Genomic DNA, 15064 nt, shown 5'->3' with positions numbered 1-15064 from the left:
ATCTTCAGACTCATGTGATCAACAACTTTTTAATGAAGTTAGGGACAGTTCCTCATTTCTGATTGGCTAATGTTGTCCAGACAATATTTTAATTATGCACTGATTATGGCCACACTTTGAAAACTATCAGTTTAACTCCAATACTTCCCTTGTACCTGTTGAAACTCCTAATAAAAAGACCAATCTTGTACAACGCTTTCCTAACAACTCCTATTGTCTTCTGTGCGTTAATTATTATTCATGCACTGATTTATGGTGAGATCTGCATCTGGTGTATGGTTTTAAAAGCCTGACACTATATTCAAAAGATTCAAGTGATTTTCCATTTTCGTAATTGCCGATACAAATTTGGTCAAATTTTGACAATGATAAACCATAGGCTAAAATGGATTTGCAAACACCATGACGACTATGAGTGACACATAGAGATGGTGATGGATGATGGGTGCATGCTTAGAGCGAAACGGTTGTGTGTCGTCTGGTCTGATTACGTATTTGATTAGAGGTAATGCCTGGGGAGTGATATACTGCCACTCTGTAGCCACTGAGCTATGCTAAATCAGCTAGGCCTTTCTGACAACTGTCTGGTATAAACTGGTGATGTAATAATGCTGTCACATGGTCACTGTGACACCGTCACACCCAGTGTTGATTTTAATACATAAATTGAAGCAGGTATTGTTGCAGGTATTGTTTTGAAATAATTCAAACGTCAGGATTATTTTTACAACTTAATGTAATATAAAAGCAATGAAATATTGTGGAATTATATTACACTGAACAGACTGATTTGTATATTTTGTTCCAAAATGGTTAATTACAACTCCGTATATATATTTTATAATTTGTGTTGACAAATTATAGGGCGGTGTAACACATGAGTGAAATCTGTTCACAGACTCAGAATTTTTGCTCACTGGCCCGAGCTCGACCAGTCCGTGGGGGTCACCTCTATCATCTGCATATGGCTCCCATTTGTCAGTCTTATCGTGTGGTTTCGAGTTAGCGTCCCTTCAAAATTTCTTCAATCTCTTTTAAGATCCTGAGGTGACAGGATCACTTTTTATTTGTCTTCAAAAACCGACCTAACCCACCCAATAATATCCATTTTAAGTGCAGTTCTCACAGCGGTTTAATTCATGTTAAATCATGCTAAAGATCTGGTAAACTATACTGATATTATTTGCCACTAATTTGCTATAATGTGAATTTGACCAATTGTGTATATATAATATTTAACTACTGTTTGATAAAGTGAATACTGCTTGCTTAATTGTTCCGGAAGGGAATGTTGCTTGCGAGTGCCGGAAGTGCATGTTAATATGCTCATAGTGCCGGAAGTGATTGTTGCTTGAATTTCTGTGTAAGCGCCCTTTCACCCCAGTCAAATTTATGACAGTAAGGAATGGACTTGCAAATGGACTTAATTAAAGTTTCATCCGGAGTGAAAGGGCTTTTTGTAGACATATATTTTGTTGTATTATCATTAAAACGGCCAAAATCCTATAGCTGCTGTGTTTGTCATATATATATATATATGGGGAAGTAATTATCGAGGGAAAATTTGAGCTGCAACCTTGTAGCCATTTTTTTTTTATATCAGGTACAAAACATATACCTCAGTGGTGTGTTGTATTGAATAGAAAAAAGTTTTCTCAACAGGGCTCAAAGTTATGAGTAAAACACTCACATATGCAAGTAAAAATACCAAAGGCAAGTTCAAAATGACCGTATATCACCAGCCGATAAGTACAAAACAATCCAGAATTTTTGTCTGGAAATTGTTTTTTGTAATTAGTATAGTTTGCATTACATCAGTGTAGCATGAGTGCTTGTTACTATAGGTATCAGTAGATGGTTGTAAAGCATTTTAGTGACTCCCAACTTGTGTCAAAAAAAACCAATATGGCAATAAAGAGGCCTGTTCATACATCCCAGTGAGCACAGTGTCCAGAAACACATTTGATTGTGATAGCTGTAACAAAGAGATAAAAAAACAATTGTGATATGTACACACCATTTGTCACTTCTTTTTACGATGTTTAGACCATAACAAGGTCACAGACACTTGTAATAATGATGTGAAATGTGCAGAAATGATCCTGTGTATAATTGAGGTTATAAAAGAAAAGTTATCTAGAGAATGGAGAGGTAGAATGTATTGAAGTGTTATAAGGAGTCAGGACAGGGAGATGAATGAAGTACATAGGCCGGTCAAACCCAACTCCTATTACAATGACAATCGATTAAAAAGGCAAGAAATTTTGTTTTCTGTTGTAATTATATTAAATTATACAACACCTATGCATTGTGAATGACACAATTTGCCTAAATGCATTACACACAGTGCATTGTCAATGTTTCCAATAGGAATTGTGTGGAGAACAGTTCTCTAGCAACATTAAAAGGTCACTAGCCATTATGGCTTGTAACATTGAGCCCTAGCTATCCATCAGTAGGGTTATTTTGGGTACAAGAAGGTTATGTCAATGGTTGAGTCAAATTCTGTACCAATGGATAAGCACCATGGTGATGGTATTCTGCAGTGCCTTTGTTTATACATTGTTTAGTATCCCTAGGATAGTTCAAGGGACTTAGGTAGTATCTCTATGATAGTCCTGGGGACTGGCTGGCCTACTTTACAGTAGATATACACTAGAACTGCCCCATCGTGGACAGATACATTTACCAAATGTGATTACAGAATTTGTCAGCAGCTGATGTTTTACATCAGTACCACATAGTACATTAATGTGGCAAGCTACACCAGGACTTGGCTGGTGTCTGAGGACCCATAACATATCCTCAGTTGGTTCAGAAAGATAGTTCACCAGCTGTTTATAGGAAGATAATTCTAGATCTTAACATTATAAAATTATGTGCAAAGAGAGAATGGGAAATTTGGGTTCATACAAATATTGATATATGTAAAGTTGATTAAAATTTGTCTTTATTAAACAGCAAATGTGCTTTTGAGCAAACAGCAAACAGTTGTTATATAAGAGGAGGGTTATAAAATAAGAGCATGGTCTAGAATATTGGAGATGAAACTGACTGTCCCAATGTCCCACATTGACCACTCAGATGTCCTGTCAATCACTGGATGGTTCTATTGATACCAAACACTGGCTTGACTAGGGTTCTCCACTTATCAGTGTGTTGGATTGGAGTCCACAGGGCCTTACATGCCTTGATGAGAACAGATTGGTTTCCACACCATTGTAGACAAGCAACATCTGTCTTGCCTTCCTGGAGCCAACAGCTCAAGTCAACTGTTGTGGAGTCTAAGAGCTCTATCCATTCCCGCTGACATGGCCAGAAGGTAGAGTCCCCGTTTGGTATTGAGGCTACTAGCAACTCTCTGCTTCGTCTGGCATGTCTAGGGAGGCAGGAGACTGCTGGTCATATAGACTAGTAAAACTACTACACACAAATGGCTCGCATGTCTCTCTAGCTTTCATCATTACTGATAATTTGACAATATTCTCTCCAACTTTTTTGTCCTAATCTTATAAAATTATGTTGGTTGATATCTGATCATTTCTAATGCATGACATGTATACAATTTTACAAGTATTCTGACAAAACTGTTGAGAACCTTTTCCTCTTCATCTCTTGGTCTATTGGTGTTTCACAGCTAGAACACATGTATCTGAACCCTTTCCAATCATGTCAATGTATACTGGTCATTGTGTAATGGTTATATTCCCTCTCATGCCCAGAACATTATTCTGTTTATGATCTGAGGACAGTGTTTTCTTTAAACAGTATTATAATTTTCCAGTTTGAAATTGTTCTTCATGATGGCTTATAAGTATGTCTTATTTGTTACTCTGAAATTACTCTATACTATGATAATGTTTAAGAACTACAATAGTCCTTTAAGGCAAGCTTTCATATATGTTATTTATTCTGATTCCCATAATAATCCAGTTTTGCTGCAGTAGAGGAAGGTGATTAAGTTCGACCATTTTGCCAGACCTGAGTCCCGCTTACTTCTGGTGGCTACAGCAGAAATCTGTGTTCAGTGTGATAAGATAATAAACATCACACTGGCATTTGGTGTATTCCTGATAAAAATAATTTCAAATATCTGTAAATTTTATCAGTTTAAAGTGAGCAATGACAAGTTCAAATGGAGGAGAGATAGCTATGCCTTGCACAAGCCCTTTTGGTATGTTCATGGTTTTAAAGAGTCATTTAAGGACGTTGGTAAAGACAAGTGATAACCATACTTTGCACAAGCTGCTGGTTAGGGATGAGTGTTTTGTACTAGCCAGTGTGGTAATTATCCTGTCATACTTCTGTCTTTCAAGTGGAAAGGACACAAGGACTGAAAATGAAGCTCATTGTACTTGCCATGTTTCTTCAGACACAAACTGTGGTTCAGTCTGTAATAATTTCTATTCAACAAGCAGCATATTCATGAATCTTTTAACTAGTTATGAATGCTAATGCTGTTTGATCTAGAAATAAAATGCAGTAAAACACCTTCAAATGGCACCTCTACAATCTCTGTTAGTGGAATTAACACATCAGCAAATTGAATTCAACAATTTCTCAATGACCACATAGCATGTGACTTGCATATTTCAGGAGAATTTTAGAAGCTGTTTTACATTCAATGACAGCTGCTTTGAATCTGCATGCCCATAGCCACATCAATGAGGGCCATTTAGTAAGGTGATGAATCTAAAATCTGACATTTTCCCACTGAAGTGCCATGGCTTGTTTTAGCCTTGGGAGTGATTCTAGTTTTATTACTGAAGACCTGTGCTGTAACCCAGAAATGCACCACATCTGTGTGAAGTGCATCTTGGTTGGGTAAAAACATAATGTGTGAATTGTTATGTTGGTGACTAGAAGGCCTGAATAGAAATCTCTACTAAATCTCTTTAGAAACGAGCGTTTGTGATGGAGCAAATGATCAATAATCTGGACAAATTCAGCTTTCCTCACCACATAATTATACTCTTTCACTAAAGTCAAATTATCTTTTGCGCTTACGAGCCACAGTCACCTTGGCAGGATACAGAGAGATTGGAGTCTTGTCCTCTTCTGTGTGTGTGTGCGTCGGCCATAACGTACCATTACCTCAGCTACACATGTAGCTGGCCTCGCGGTCACTTGGGGACATGTAGGTGGCATAGCGTTCAGTTGGGGTAATGTACCATATCACTAAAGCTCACCAGTGTCATGTTTGGCTGGATATGGTCTGAACGTCCACTACATGGTCAACGGTCACTGGCCATCAAATATATCATAACACATACATTGTCATGACCATGGTCAAATCTATTGCGGACATTGCCTTGCCGAATCATTGATAGACTAAACAGTTGACTGGCGTGACATTATGATGTCCCAGTGCTGCCATTTCTATGATGGGCTCCCTAGTTCACACAAGCCATTATTTGGAATAATTACTGCTGTGTGGAACACAACATGTCCATCGGCAAAATTCTAATCGATCGCTTTGGGTCATTAATGAAGGAACTCCTAGAAATGGTCTTGGTACTGTTAGAGAAAACATGAGACCTACAGCAAAGAAGCATGGGTAAGAACTGTTATACATATCGCCACTAAGATACACATCATTACCTACAGCAAAGCATCTTGCTTAATAACCAGGATACAACATTTTATAACTGACAGCAAAGAATCATAATAAACACTAAGATAAAATCAGGATGAACCACAAAGTGTCATGGTAACAGCTAGAAAGGTATAGCCTACTGCAAATGGTAGTGGTTACAGCCAGAACAGTATCACAACCTACTGCAAATTGTAGTGGTTACAGCCAGAACAGTATCACAACCTACTGCAACTTGTAGTGGTAACAGCCAGAACAGTATCACAACCTACTGCAACTTGTAGTGGTAACAGCCAGAACAGGATCACAACCTACTGCAACTTGTAGTGGTAACAGCCAGAACAGGTATCACAACCTACTGCAACTTGTAGTGGTAACAGCCAGAACAGGTATCACAACCTACTGCAACTTGTAGTGGTAACAGCCAGAACAGGTATCACAACCTACTGCAACTTGTAGTGGTAACAGCCAGAACAGGTATCACAACCTACTGCAACTTGTAGTGGTAACAGCCAGAACAGGTATCACAACCTACTGCAACTTGTAGTGGTAACAGCCAGAACAGGTATCACAACCTACTGCAACTTGTAGTGGTAACAGCCAGAACAGGTATCACAACCTACTGCAACTTGTAGTGGTAACAGCCACAACAGGTATCACAACCTACTGCAACTTGTAGTGTTTACAGCCAGAACAGTAGCACAACCTACTGCAACTTGTAGTGGTTACAGACAGAACAGTATCACAACCTACTGCAACTTGTAGTGGTATCAGCCACAACAGGTATCACAACCTAATGCAACTTGTAGTGGTAACAGCCAGAACAGGTATCACAACCTACTGTAACTTGTAGTGGTAGCAGCCACAACAGGTACCACAACCTACTGCAACTTGTAGTGGTAACAGCCACAACAGTATCAGAACCTACTGCAACTTGTAGTGGTAACAGCCACAACAGGTATCACAACCTACTGCAAATTGTAGTGGTTACAGCCAGAACAGTATCACAACCTACTGCAAGTGGTAACAGCCAGAACAGTATCATAGCCTACTGCAAGTGGTAACTGCCAGAACAGGTATCACAACCTACTGCAAATTGTCATGGTAACAGCCAAAACAGGTATCACAACCTACTGCAAATTATAGTTGTAACAGCAAGAACAGGTATCAAAACTTACTGAAAATTGTCATGGTAACAGCCAGAATAGGTATCACAACCTACTGCAAATTTTAGTGGTAACAGCCAGAACAGGATCACAACCTACTGCAAGTGGTAAAAGCCAGAACAAGTATCACAACCTACTGCAAGTGGTAAGAGCCAAAACAGTATCACAACCTACTGCAAGTGGTAAGAGCCAGAACAGGTATCTAAACCTACTGCAAGTGGTAACAGCCAGAACAGGTATCACAGCCTACTGCAAATTATAGTGGTAACAGCCAGAACAGATATCACAACCTACTGCAAGTGGTAACAGCCAGAACAGGTATTACAACCTACTGCAAGTGGTAACAGCCAGAACAGTATCACAACCTACTGCAAGTGGTTACAGCCAGAACAGGTATCACAACCTACTGCAAGTGGTAACAGCCAGAACAGTATCACAACCTACTGCAAGTGGTAACAGCCAGAACAGGTATCACAACCTACTGCAAGTGGTAACAGCCAGAACAGTATCACAACCTACTGCAAGTGGTAACAGCCAGAACAGTTATCACAACCTACTGCAAATGGTAACAGCCAGAACAGTATCACAACCTACTGCAAGTGGTAACAGCCAGAACAGGTATCACAACCTACTGCAAGTGGTAACAGCCAGAACAGGTATCACAACCTACTGCAAGTGGTAAGAGCCAGAACAGGTATCACAACCTACTGCAAGTGGTAACAGCCAGAACAGGATCACAACCTACTGCAAGTGGTAACAGCCAGAACAGGAATCACAACCTACTGCAAGTGGTAACAGCCAGAACAGTATCACAACCTACTGCAAGTGGTAACAGCCAGAACAGGTATCACAACCTACTGCAAGTGGTAACAGCCAGAACAGGTATCACAACCTACTGCAAGTGGTAACAGCCAGAACAGGTATCACAACCTACTGCAAGTGGTAACAGCCAGAACAGGTATCACAACCTACTGCAAATGGTAACAGCCAGAACAGGTATCACAACCTACTGCAAGTGGTAACAGCCAGAACAGTATCACAACCTACTGCAAGTGGTAACAGCCAGAACAGGTATCACAACCTACTGCAAGTGGTAACAGCCAGAACAGTATCACAACCTACTGCAAGTGGTAACAGCCAGAACAGGTATCACAACCTACTGCAAGTGGTAACAGCCAGAACAGTATCACAACCTACTGCAAGTGGTAACAGCCAGAACAGGTATCACAACCTACTGCAAGTGGTAACAGCCAGAACAGTATCACAACCTACTGCAAGTGGTAACAGCCAGAACAGTATCACAACCTACTGCAAGTGGTAACAGCCACAACAGGTATCACAACCTACTGCAAGTGGTAACAGCCAGAACAGTATCACAACCTACTGCAACTTGTAATGGTAACAGCAAGAAAAGATATCACAACCTACTGCAAGTGGTAACAGCCTACTGTATCACACCCTACTGCAAATTGTCATGGTAACAGCCACAACAGGTATCACAACCTACTGCAACTTGTTGTGGATACAGCCACAACAGGTATCACAACCTACTGCAAGTGGTAACAGCCAGAACAGGTATCACAACATACTGCAAATTGTAATGGTAATAGACAGAAAAGGTATCACAACCTACTACAAATTATAATGGTAACAGCCACAACAGGTATCACAACCTACTGCAACTTGTTGTGAATACAGCCACAACAGGTATCACAACCTACTGCAACTTGTTGTGAATACAGCCACAACAGGTATCACAACCTACTGCAAGTGGTAAGAGCCAGAACAGGTATCACAACCTACTGCAAATAATAGTGGTAAAAGTCAGAACAGGTATCACAACCTACTGCGAATTGTCATGGTAACAGCCAGAACAGGTATCACAACCTACTGCAAATTGTAAAGGTAACAGCCAGAACCGGTATCACAACCTACTGCAAGTTGTAACAGCCAGAAAAGGTATCACAACCTACTGCAAGTGGTAACAGCTTACTGTATCACAACCTACTGCAAATTGTCATGGTAACAGCCAGAACAGGTATCACAATCTACTGCAAATTATAGTTGTAACAGCCAGAACAGGTATCACAACCTACTGCAAATTGTCATGGTAACAGCCAGAACAGTTATCACAACCTACTGCAAATTATAGTGGTAACAGCCAGAACAGATATCACAACCCACTGCAAGTGGTAACAACCAGAACAGGTATCACATTCTACTGCAAGTGGTAACAGCCAGAACAGGTATCACAACCTACTGCAAGTGGTAATAGCCAGAACAGGTATCACAACCTACTGCAAATTATAGTGGTAACAGCCAGAACAGGTATCACAACCTACTGCAAATTGTAGTGGTAACAGCCAGAACAGGTATCACAACCCATGCAAATTGTAGTGGTAACAGCCAGAATAGGTATCACAACCTACTGCAAAGTGTATTGAGTAAGGATTTCTTTACATTTGATGACCTGCAGTGGAGCACCATTATAAACAACTAAGATACGTGGTATAATCTTCATTGAAGCTTCATGGGTAATGACTATGTGTCACGACCCACTGTGAGGCATCATGGGTAATAAAACTAGGATATGTATAACTCAAAGCGTAATCATTTACACACATTTTTGACCTTCGAAGATTGTCATGGCCAAGGACAAATGCTTGGGCTAGATTATTTTACATACTGTATGTTTTTTCCAATGCTGGAAGACTCTTCTGATCAATGATAATCATCCCAGGAGACAATGAGGTCAGTGGGAATCTATAGCCTGGGACAATATGACGATGGCCATTTTAAATGGACAGACACAATTCGCTTACAGTAATAAATGGTTTCACGGCTAGAGCAATGTTACTGGCACTATCAATCTTATCTTGTTGGAAATCTGAATACTTTTGGTGTGGAATTTTCTATATTGCAATGTAAAGGCAGGAAATGCAGTCAATATTAAAAGGTTCACACTTATTATGGCTTAACAAACAATTGCAGGAAATGTTTGAGGAACACCTGAACTTAGCACAGACATAATGATGAAACATATATTCTTACATACCAGGGCCCAGTTGTTCAAATGGTGATTAGCTTTTCCAGATAACTAATATTACATCAGAGTAAATTATATGTAAAACGTAAAGGCTTAACTATGCATATTGAGCAAATTATTAGAGATAGAACAATGTCGTTAAACATTTATTAAGCTAATGTGGTTGTTCTGTGTTATTGTTTGATGACCTTAAATAAGTACTGACTGTCCATGACCTTGACCTTTACTTACATTCTATAACGGGCAAATCATGACCTTCAAAAAGTACTGCCTTTCTATAATGGTCTTACCATGACCTTCAATAAGTACTGACATTCTATAAAGGGTCAGCCATGCCCTTCAATAAGTACTGACATTCTATAAAGGGCCAACCATGACCTTAAATAAGTACTGACATTCTATGACCATGACATTCTCTGACATTCTATAAAAGGGTCAGCCATGCCCTTCAAAATGTACTGACATTCTATAAAGGGTCAACCATGCCCTTCAATAAGTACTGACATTCTATGAAGGGTCAGCCATGCCCTTCAATAAGTACTGACATTATATGACCATGACATTCTCTGACATTCTATAAAGGGTCAACCATGCCCTTCAATAAGTACTGACATTCTATAAAGGGCCAACCATGACCTGAAATAAGTACTGACATTCTATGACCGCGACCTTCACTGACATTCTATAAAGGGCCAACCATGACCTTTAATAAGTACTGACATTATATGACCATGACCTTCACTGACATTCTATAAAGGGCCAGCCATGACATCCAATGAATACTGACAGTCTATGACCGCGACCTTCACTGACATTCTATAAAGGGCCAACCACGACCTTCAATAAGTACTGACATTCTGTGACCATGACCTTCAGTGACATTCTATAAAAGAAAGAGCATGACCTTAAATGAGTACTGACATTCTATGACCGCGACCTTCACTGACATTCTATAAAGGAAAGAGCATGACCTTAAATGAGTACTGACATTCTATGGCCGCGACCTTCAGTGACATTCTGTAAAGGAAAGAGCATGACCTTAAATGAGTTCTGACATTCTATGGCCTTAACAAGTACTCATACATTCTATAAAGGTCTGACCATGACCTTTTCAGTGACCTCTTACTAATGCTATCATTATATCACCATTCAAACCATGTTATGTCCGGAAACAGGTACTTGTTCTTCAGACACACTTTCTGGGACGTATAGGTTTGTACAAATTGAGTGATGTCAAATTAACATATTTGCTGAAGCACTCAAAGTGCTATAAATTATGGGTTCCTGGAGATAATGTTATTGAGCTCAGTTATATAGGCACTCTGTTCAATCTCAATTAGATTAAAATTGTCAGTTCCCTCTGTTACACAACAGTGGGGAAGATAGTGACAAGATTAATGACGTTCATTGTTTTGTTTACTCTGCTGCTTGTTTATAATAATAGTTAGTGTGTGCAAACATACTTTTAAAAGAGTGGAAAAAATATTTGAAACTAACTGATGAACCATAAAAACTGCACAGTTACAGAGATGAAGGCAAAAAGTGAGAACTGTTCCTGAGAGAGGTACAATGGATGCGTGTTGGCAGGGTAATTGAATCAAGCTTTTTCAAGGACTAAAAACACAGAGCCTGCCTGAGATAGTGATCAGTCAGAGGCAGATCAATTAGCTCTGTGTCTTACGTAAACGCGCGCCTTGCGCATCTTCACACTCGCGTCACTCCATCCTGTCCAAACTCACATAGAGGACTCCGCTTCCGCGATTTGTGTACAGAACTTTTTTCAGAACTTTTGGTTTTTGTTGACATAACATTGTGAAGTGATTCTGTAAATGTTTTGATACAAACGTCCATTGACGATGACAGTCCCCTCTCTGAATCAGCGTTTTGTTAAATTTGTTCAATTGCTTCATTTTATGGCTCATTTTATTTCTTTCAGGGCTTAAAAATCAATCATTTTCCGGCATTGTAATGCTGCGAGGGATGCCTTTCCTTTCAGTGTTGAAATGAATCAAACTGTTGCTGGGTATAATTATCCATGGCTAAGTGTTTGGAGGATGTGGTTTTAGTGTTCAGTGGATTGTAGGGATATGTCTCTCACTTGATAGCGTAATCAATGAGGTTTAAAACCGGGAAAAACTGGCGAGGGATCACTGATAATACTTACAGCATCATTCACATCACAAACTGATATTGTAACGAAACAGGCTCTACAGCACTTTCATACCACCAACCGATACTGTGCATAACCGAACAAGAGTTGCTTTGGTGCTTCTACTTGACAGATGTATTGTATGACTTGTACTTTGCTTAAGCAATAAATAAAGATACATTCTTTGAGGTTATCATCCTCCAATTCAAATGATTTGACAGTATTTATCTACCAGTGTATTGATACAACAGGCAATGCCAATATATCACTCCTGAACGCAGGCTCTACTGAAACAGATATCATTATATTGTCTCTTTATTTTCATTTCGTAAGGAATGATTTATTTTGGTTTTGAAAATTTCCAAATTTTATGAGTCAATATACACAATATACAGATGCTTCACTGTAACTTGCCAACAGTATTGAATTGTTCACTTTTATCATGTTTAGTGAGCATGAGTTGGTATATGATGGAGTAGTAGTGACTTGATAAAAGGTCAAACGAATGAGATGGTTATGAAATGTCTATAAATGTTCCCAGATAAACGAGTCATTCTGCTGATAAATAGAAGTGTCAGTCCACCAGGACTGTGTTCAGTCTGTCCTACGAGTATTCTTCCTTATAGTACGGAGCAGGTTAACCTCCTCAACCTCTGTTAGACATCACAGATCAATGGACGAAGGAAGGATTCACATTGATTAGTGGAGGAAAAACAAGAAAAGTTTTCTGTAATAAAAGTTGCCATGTAATATCAAAGTTGATAGGGAAATATTATTTTATTAATTTTATGATGACGGTTATGATGGTTGAATATGGATATAAAATAAAAGAAAGGAAATTCGGTTTTTGAGTTATACTATAAAATATTGATAATAAAGTTAAATGGCAAAGGTAGAATAAGGCATGTTTAGTAAAGAGATTTAAACTGTGTTTCTACCATAACTAAACTGATGTATGGACACTAGTGGGAGGGATGGTTTAAACAACACCTGGTACAGAGGCTAGAAAGATTTTCATTGGTTGAAATATTATGTCACAAAGCTTTACTCCATGCTGCAAAGGAAGTATATTTCTTCCACTGCTAGATTTTTCTTTTTAAATCTTAGACAATATGAATGTTTTGGATCCTTCTGTTAGCATCAGTGTGTTATAATAAGAATTGTTGCATGTGTAGAGGACATGCGTTATGTCAGACATCACCAGGACAGGACGTTTGGTCCTGTGGCATTGAGGCTTGGATAAGGTAGTAATCTTTTGATTATACCTTTTTAGCAATCCTGGCCTTTAAACGTTCATGAGAAATTACAGAGTGTATTGCCCCGTTCTTTATACATTAGCACCAAAATGTCCTCATTTCTCTGTATTTTTCTGCATTATAAACAATTAATCAGTTGAAGTTCTTGCCTGGCGAATTTTGTTTTATTGTTCCGCTCTCAATTAACCCACACTATTGTTGATCACAGAGGGGATAAAAATTAAATTTCTTTTTAAAAAAATGCTTTTAAATTGAATTTATTGCTTGCTTTTATAAAATGTTAATTTGATATTATGGGAAACCAGCAAGGATAGTAAACCTGTCATTGCCTTTTCTTGGGGAGAAAGAGAAAAAAATTGAGCTTTAAACATGGTAATTTGTATTGTTTATGGGATGGCTTCACATGATTATGTAATGGTGTTGCAAGAATGGTTTCTAGATGGTTTCTATGGATTGAAGGTAATGCTTGAATATAATGTTAAGAGGACATGTGATACACTACTGTCGGATCTGTAATGGGGAAGGAACAGACTATTGTCATAGACTAGCTTACAGACATAAGGAGGTGTGTTATTAACAGGAACAGACTATTGTCATAGACTAGCTTACAGACATAAGGACATGTGTTATTAACAGGAACAGACTATTGTCATAGACTAGCTTACAGACATAAGGACATGTGTTATTAACAGGAACAGACTATTGTCATAGACTAGCTTACAGACATAAGGAAGTGTGTTATTAACAGGAACAGACTATTGTTATAGACTAGCTTACAGACATAAGGAGGTGTGTTATTAAAAGGAACAGACTATTGTTATAAACTAGCTTACTGACATAAGGAAGTGTGTTATTAACAGGAACAGACTATTGTCATAAACTAGCTTACTGACATAAGGAAGTGTGTTATTAACAGGAACAGACTGATGTCTTGCTTTTCTTCTTACAAAGCTCATGTTACATCAAAACATGTATCACCAACCATACCCATAACTCTCAAAATAATGATTGCATGTGATTTGTTTGAGGATTTTTCCATGTCGTTCACTTCTGTCAATAAAATATAGGAATTTGGACAGCTTCTCCACAATGCTATCTATACAATATTTCAATTTATTATTTTTTCATATTATTCCCGACAACTGATTGGCCAGGAATGCATCACGTGTCCACCGATAAAAACTGATATTGACTTGGAGCACGTGATTTTTGTTGAAGGACTGGGTGTTTCTAACAATAGAATTATGACACGACTCCAAACAAACGCATCGTCCCGCTTCCATAGATTTTTGCTGTGATTTTTTTTTCAGATTGCTAACATTACTGTTTTGAAAATAATAAAACAATTGTAGCCTTTGACTTCGGTCGATACCTGGATTTATCGACCTGAGAAAAGATATATTGACCTCGGACTGCGTCCTCTGTCAATATATCTTTCTTGGGTCAATAAATCCAGGTATCAACCTCAGCCAAAGGCTATAATTGAATAATGTCAGCTATGATAACTACTGCCATATTATTTTTGTTTTGTTGGCGTCTAACAGTTGCATTTGTGATGTACATAACATCTGATGTGAAGTGACAGGCATGTATTGTTACAACGTTTGGATTAGACTGTCCACTGCATCGCCATGGTGACTGCCTGATAAGAGATCACCCTCCAATACATGTCTGATAGGTATTTACACTCACTGCCCTTCCTGTATCTCCACCATGAGTCTCCCTTCATCTCCAAAACTCCACTGTACTTCTGTATCTCCACTCCTTCCTTCATCTCCAAAACTCCACTGTACTTCTGTATCTCCACTCCTCCCTTCATCTCCAAAACTCCACTGTACTTCTGTATCTCCACTC

The 15064-nt window shown here is 38.8% G+C and overlaps 1 protein-coding gene across 1 annotated transcript in view; it reads left to right on the top strand.

Moving 5' to 3' along the window:
* LOC110465704 (tolloid-like protein 1) overlaps positions 1 to 15064 on the top strand; it is a 304885-nt gene that overhangs the window by 222765 nt on the left and 67056 nt on the right. The gene's annotated exons all lie outside the window — the stretch shown is intronic.

Source organism: Mizuhopecten yessoensis, unplaced genomic scaffold, assembly GCF_002113885.1.
Source record: "Mizuhopecten yessoensis strain PY_sf001 unplaced genomic scaffold, ASM211388v2 scaffold11099, whole genome shotgun sequence".
Lineage (NCBI taxonomy): Eukaryota > Metazoa > Mollusca > Bivalvia > Pectinida > Pectinidae > Mizuhopecten > Mizuhopecten yessoensis.
The sequence above is the reverse complement of the archived record's forward strand: the minus strand, read 5'-3'. Positions and strand labels throughout refer to the sequence as shown.